The following is a 7,582-nucleotide window of genomic DNA, read 5'->3' as shown; positions in this document are numbered from 1 at the left end:
TATTTGATATGTAAAATTACTTTCCTTTTCTCAGTTCCATTAATCCTTCATCCGTTGTTTCTTCTTATTCAAAAGATAGATGGCATAGTTGGGTATGTGATAGACTTTATGCTCAACGAGGGCGGGGGGTTGAAATCAACCTTCGTAAAAAATGTTGAAGAGTTTATAACGAAGGAAATAAGCTCAAATCAGTTTATAAAGAAATGGTGGCATCAGATGTCCTTGTCACAATTGCATGTGTAGCGTCGTATTGTCTGCAATTGAAGTCAAAGTTCATTTTTATTGGGTTGAAACCAACTTTCGTAAAAGGTGTTGAAGAGTTTATAACAAAGGAAATAAGCTCAAATCATTTTGTAAAGAGATGGTGGCATTTAATGTCATTTGTCACAATTACATATGTAGTGTTGTATTGTCTGCAAGTGAAGTCAAAGTTCATTTGTATAGGTTTGGGTTCCAACCAAATTATTGGTATTGGATTGAACATGGCGGAGAAGTCCCACATATTGATCTAGAAAATGTTCTAGGTAGTAGTGGACATATGGATAACGATAATCCATTTACGTTAGTGCAACATATGGTCAATGATGCATTTGATCCAATGTATGACTTCCAAAATATGGGTGATGAGGGCAACGAGGAAGAGATTAATGAAGAGCCCCCAAATGATGATGCTCGAGATTTTTATGATTTATTAACTCCTGCAAACAAACCCTTATCTAAGGTGCTTCTAATTCAAAACTTTCAATATGTGTGAAAATTTTGGCTTGCAAATCAAATTGGAATGTTCCACATAAGTGTCTTGATTTCTTTGCAAGCATGTTTGTAGACATGTGTCCTTTGAAGGATTAACTTCCAAAAAAAATTTACCAAGCCAAAAAATTGGTAACCTACTAGATTTGAAGTTTGAGAAAACTGATTGTTATGTTAAAGAGCGCATGTTGTACTACAAAGATAATAATGCAGATGTAGAGTGTAGATTTTATCATGAACAACAATATGTTCCTCGTAAGACTAGGATATGTAACTACAAAGACGTTCCAGTTAAGAGGATGTTCTATATGTTAGTCACTTCTAGGTTAAAAAGTTTGATTCATCAATGGAAACTATTGTCAAAATGAGATGGCATCATCATAATAGATCGAGCATGTAGGATTTTGTGTTATTATAAAATTGCACTAGTATAATTTTCAACATGCATGTCTCTGTTGCTAATTGATAAATATTAGTCCCAACTAGTTACTTTAATTCACATAAATGTTGGGAAGCAAAATTTTATAATTAGGTGTAGTAGTCATGAGTGTTAACTTTGTGAATTATTCCTTGTTTTAGAACTGTTTGTTGTTGTTTTTTTTTAATATAATGGAGTCAAGTGTTAATAAGTAGGTTATGTTTAATTGGTCAAATCTGATAATTGAGTTTGATCTGTTTGGTTAAAAGTTAAGTATGTATCTACGAGTCAATTTAATTAAGGGGAATGGAATGAATTGTTGATGTTATATGTATTTTTGTAGTTGCTATATGTAATGGGGATGGATCGTTTATGTGTTATGGCAATTGTTCTTATAATTTGGTTTAATATTGCATCTCTAATCCTAACTAGCATAACTTGTAAGGTCATCTATTTGTGTTAGTGATCAGTGTGTTTAATATATTTGGATTTATTTTAATAGAATACTCATGTTTGTGTCTGCAATGTTTCACTATTATTTTGATTTAACTTTGTTAGTTTTTGTTGGCAAATTTCATTTAGTTCACTGTTTTAATGTCTTATTCTTCACTTAATTGTATGGCCTTGTTTGGTTGAGAAGGTGCAAATATTGTAGAGTCTCTATAACTTTCTATTTTGTTTCTCTAATTATTGTCCTCTTATCTTCTGCACTACTTTTTCTCTACCTATGTGAAATCTCTTTAGACTACTTGCATTTTTCCGATGAATCCCAAAAGCATGCATCGCTTGAAATATGGTTTATTATAGATTTAGTATGTGATTTAAAGGTATTAAAGTGCTAGTGCTTTGCAGAAACACTGTTTTAACTGTGTGTTTAATCACAACTATTCTAACTTGTTTTGTTTATGTGTTCCACTTATTGTAGATTTTGTCTGTTTGAAGAAACTTAGCAATTGCTCTGTCACACTATAATCTCTCATTTCATATAATATTTTTTTTTTCTCAAGTTGTTGCTTGTAAGGACTTTGATCATCCGAGGGCCTTTAATGTCAATTCCAGGTTGTTAGCTCGAGCCAAAGAAAAAAGTCATTCATGAATTATACAAAGTTTGGTAGAGATACAAGGAACTAATGGTGAAGACACATGAAATTTTAAGAAATAGTTTATAAGTTAGAGTTGTTGTTTGAGAAAGTGTTTAATATTGTCTCATGGAAGTTATTAGTGTTGTACCTTATAGTTTGTAGTGGAATTTTCTAATGTCCATAAAAAACAAAAAATGAATACATATATGTATTTCATTTGAAGATTTAACATTTTGGTATACAACTAGTGTTGAAAGTTTTTTCTTTCTTTTATTTGAATCTTATCGTAACTAATTTAATGTAACTGTTTTAGATAAAATTGATATTTTTTAATATTAAATATAAAAAGTTTAAAAATGTGGTCTAAAAGTAAAGCAACACATGAGATTGATTGTAAAACTTTTCCTAAATTTATAGAAAACATGTATAAAAGTGTGGCCTTAATGAGTTGGCAACGTTTGCATGTATGTTGCCTAAAGAACAAGCAATAGTACTAAAAGTGTGACCTGCAAATTGATACCAAAACTGCAGTCTAAACTTTGATAAAAAAATTATTGCCAATTCTCTTATTTAAATCAACGGTTTTCACATTTTGTGGGAAAAAGTAAAAAATCGCAGGTTATTAGAATAGACAACAACTACAGACACGACGCGTAAGTAACCGTTGCCAAATCGTTGCTTAAAATTTAGGTCACAATTTTTTGGCTTTTCCCCACACTTTTTTTGTTGTTGCCTAAACTAAAAAATATTATAGTGTTGGATAGGAGAGAGTGTTTTGAATGATCCATCGTATAAGGATATTAAGTGTTCAATTTGGATGGATCCATCATATAAGGAGATATCAAATTGAGCTAAGAAAAATGGTGTTTCTTCTAAATGAGGAGTTGTCCATATCGGTGGATCTATATCAATCGTTGACCATATCATTCAGATGGTACACTTTCTATGTTAAAGTATTCACTGTATAACCATTTAATGTTTGGCTTAAGGACATGCATACTATTTTCTATTTTTATTGTGTTGTTGTTTGAGAATGCATAGAGCTATTTTGCCGAAATATTTTTCTGTTTTGTTGTGTTGCTGTTTGAGAATGCATAATGCTATTTTGTTGTGTTGTTTGGTAATGCATAGAGTTATTTTGCTGAAATATTTTGATGTTTTGTTGTGCTGCTGTAATGTGGCTCTCATCCTATTCATTGTTTTTTTTTTTTTTTTTTTTTAACTTTTTGTAAGGTTGTAGAATTAGGTACAGACCTCACATTATATGAGGTCTTTTTCAAAAATCACACTTAGAAAAAGGACAACTTTTGGTTTGATGAAAGAGAAAAAAAAACATATTTAAGAAATATTAAATCATTTATTCTTTCATTTGTATTTCTTGTAAAAGTAATTTGATTATGTTACATTATTTTCTATTTGAGTGGGAAATATTTCAAGGTAAGTTGCAACATATACCTCTAAATGTTCAGAAATATCTAGTAGTGGTAGTGGTTAATGCAGAAGTTCGCTTAGACACATGGGTCCAATCTGTTGGGGGGAGAATAAAGGGAATATATGTGGTGCTGCAGATAGATTCTCACTTTATAGACCATGTGTCGCAAGTCTAGTTCCAAATTCTCGTTCATCTAGAGGTTGCACCAATGTCTTGTCTCAGCACTCTAACAAGATAGTTGCACTGGTAGCAGCGGTTGAGGAGCAAGTAAAAGTGGTAGAAAATTGAGGCACAAGAGGAGCTAAGGAAAGCACAACAACATCAATAAGATGAAGTTCAACAAACAAAGCAACACACATTAGAACTCCAGATGTAGCTAGCAACATTGGCAAAAAAGTGTTGCTTCCATAAAGACTGAGTCTTCCTCTCTTCGTTGTCATCCAAATTATAATGAGGATGAGTCTGACAGTGATGACGACGAGGGATAATATTGATTTCTATGTCAGTTACATTTAATAGTTATGACTACATCTTTTGCTTAGACTTGTAGGCATTATCTATATATAATCTTATGATAGTGTCGTTATGTGTATTTTGAAACTTATAATAGTGAAGTATGCTTATTTAGAGACTTATGGTAGTGTAAATTGTCCTTATTTTGAGACTTGTGGTAGTCATTATGTGTGTGTTGATAACACTATTTAAATTATACTTATATTTGTTATGACTGTGATGTTTTGTTATGCTTAAAAATTTATTTTAAAAATAGAGTAAACAATACAAAACAAAAATGTATTCCAAATCATATTTTCATTACCCAAGAAAATTCCATGAGTACACCGATACCTAATTTAAAATTGAATGTTATTATTCATGCTCTTTCTATGGGTAAATTATCCACAAACATGTCATTGAATCAACTATAAATATCAAATAGAATACAATACAATTTTGCAAGGATTGTCCGTGAGTAATGTTACTCGTGACTTCTGTGGATAAGTATCTACGTCTTTACTCACAGAATGGTCATAAACAACATTACTTACGAAGAATTCGTGAGTCGTTTTATCCACATAATTTTTTTGAGTAAGTGTATCATAGTGCTTGTCTGTGGGTAAGTATTTACCTAAGAGTCAATTAACTACGAACCCGTGTCCGTGGATAATTCATGAGTAATTTTACGTTAACTATAGATTTGCCATAGCTAAAGACAAAATATGTTGTACGTAACAACAATTTTTTTAGTGGTTGTAGTTCTTACTTTATGATTTATATTTTTAAGTGTATTTAACTTATTATGTGTTTACAGGTCTTTGATCATTACATTGGAAAATGCTTGATACATGCATAATTATCATTCTTAATTTAATTGAATTTATGTGTTTCAAAATGATAAAAAATTAATCTCATGCAATCACAACCAGAGGCGGAGCTTCATAGGGACAGGGGGGGCCACGGCCACCCCAAAAAAAAAAAATTATAGGTAAAATGACTAAACTGCCCTACTTAAAACTAAATAATTACAGAAATACATAAACCTAATTTTATTTTCTCTTTCTTCCCCTCTCGCATTCAGCCTCCTTCTCTCCCTCTTCTTCCCCTCTCTCTTGCATTCAGCCTCCCTCTCTCCCTCTTCCATAATCAGTTGACGACGGCCGCCTCTGCCAAACAAACCAATCGCTCCTCCTATGTGCCAGTCAAACGAACCGCGCGACCGCCTCCGACAAACGAATCGCTCCTCTGCTCGCTGCGGGCCTGCGACCGCCTCTGCTTCCGTGGCCGTTCGTCGCTCTCGCCTCTCTGTTCGCCGCAACTCTCCAAATCGCGTTGCTACTTTGTTCAAAAGGTTCAAATTTCTATTTTGTTATTGCTGATTTTTGTTAGGTAGTGCTGATTTTTGTTAGATTTGATTAATGTATGCATGAAATTTAAAGCTTGTATTGTTAGTGTTGAGTTTGAAGCTTTGATTTGGAGTTTGCAATTTTAATTTGAAGTTTCAATTAGACGTTAGTGCTGATTTTTCTTTAGAGTTTTTGTGTTGCACGTTTGATTTTATATCAATATAAAGTGTTTGAGTTTTTTATCGCACATAAAGTGTTTGATTTTATGCCTATATAAAGATATTTGAGTTTTGTTGCATTTTTGCTTGAGTTTTTGTGTTGCACATAAGATGTTTGATTTTATATAAATATAAAGTGTTTGAGATTTTTGTCGCACATAAGGTGTTTGATTTTATGTCTATATAAAGTGTTTGAATATTTTTGTTGCATATAAGATGTTTGAGTTTTGTTGCATTTTTGTTTGAGTTTTTGTGTTGCACATAAGATGTTTGATTTTATATAAATATAAAGTGTTTGAGATTTTTGTCGCACATAAGGTGTTTGATTTTATGTCTATATAAAGTGTTTGAATATTTTTGTTGCATATAAGATGTTTGAGTTTTGTTGCATTTTTGTTTGAGTTTTTGTGTTGCACATAAGATGTTTGATTTTATATAAATATAAAGTGTTTGAGATTTTTGTCGCACATAAGGTGTTTGATTTTATGTCTATATAAAGTGTTTGAATATTTTTGTTGCATATAAGATGTTTGAGTTTTGTTGCATTTTTGTTTGAGTTTTTGTGTTGCACATAAGATGTTTGATTTTATATAAATATAAAGTGTTTGAGATTTTTGTCGCACATAAGGTGTTTGATTTTATGTCTATATAAAGTGTTTGAATATTTTTGTTGCATATAAGATGTTTGAGTTTTGTTGCATTTTTGTTTGAGTTTTTGTGTTGCACATAAGATGTTTGATTTTATATAAATATAAAGTGTTTGAGATTTTTGTCGCACATAAGGTGTTTGATTTTATGTCTATATAAAGTGTTTGAATATTTTTGTTGCATATAAGATGTTTGAGTTTTGTTGCATTTTTGTTTGAGTTTTTGTGTTGCACATAAGATGTTTGATTTTATATAAATATAAAGTGTTTGAGATTTTTGTCGCACATAAGGTGTTTGATTTTATGTCTATATAAAGTGTTTGAATATTTTTGTTGCATATAAGATGTTTGAGTTTTGTTGCATTTTTGTTTGAGTTTTTGTGTTGCACATAAGATGTTTGATTTTATATAAATATAAAGTGTTTGAGATTTTTGTCGCACATAAGGTGTTTGATTTTATGTCTATAATCGCTCCTCCTATGAGCCAGTCAAACGAACCGCGCGATCGCCTCCGACAAACGAATCGCTCCTCTGCTCGCTGCGGGCCTGCGACCGCCTCTGCCTCCGTGGCCGTTCGTCGCTCTCGCCTCTCTGTTCGCTGCAACTCTCCAGACCGCGTTGCTACTTTGTTCAAAAGGTTCAAATTTTTATTTTGTTATTGCTGATTTTTGTTAGGTAGTGCTGATTTTTGTTAGATTTGATTAATGTATGCATGAAATTTAAAGCTTGTATTGTTAGTGTTGAGTTTGAAGCTTTGATTTGGAGTTTGCAATTTTAATTTGAAGTTTCAATTAGACGTTAGTGCTGATTTTTCTTTAGAGTTTTTGTGTTTCACGTTTGATTTTATATCAATATAAAGTGTTTGAGTTTTTTATCGCACATAAAGTGTTTGATTTTATGCCTATATAAAGATATTTGAGTTTTGTTGCATTTTTGCTTCAGTTTTTCTGTTGCACATAAGATGTTCGATTTTATATAAATATAAAGTGTTTGAGATTTTTGTCGCACATAAGGTGTTTGATTTTATGTCTATATAAAGTGTTTGAATATTTTTGTTGCATATAAGATGTTTGAGTTTTGTTGCATTTTTGTTTGAGTTTTTGTGTTGCAGATAAGGTGTTTGATTTTATATCAATATAAAGTGTTTGAGTTTTGTATCGCACATAAAGTGTTTGATTTTATGCCTATATAAAG

At 31.6% G+C, this 7,582-nt stretch overlaps 1 pseudogene; it reads left to right on the top strand.

Annotated features, from left to right (window-relative positions):
• Window positions 1-5,370: 5,370 nt before the first annotated feature.
• Window positions 5,371-7,582, top strand: part of LOC101505541 (uncharacterized) — a 6,657-nt pseudogene continuing 4,445 nt past the window's right edge.

This window comes from Cicer arietinum, chromosome 2, assembly GCF_000331145.2.
Source record: "Cicer arietinum cultivar CDC Frontier isolate Library 1 chromosome 2, Cicar.CDCFrontier_v2.0, whole genome shotgun sequence".
Classification (NCBI taxonomy): domain Eukaryota; kingdom Viridiplantae; phylum Streptophyta; class Magnoliopsida; order Fabales; family Fabaceae; genus Cicer; species Cicer arietinum.
Note: the sequence above shows the minus strand (reverse complement) of the source record. Positions and strands in the feature narration are given on the sequence as shown.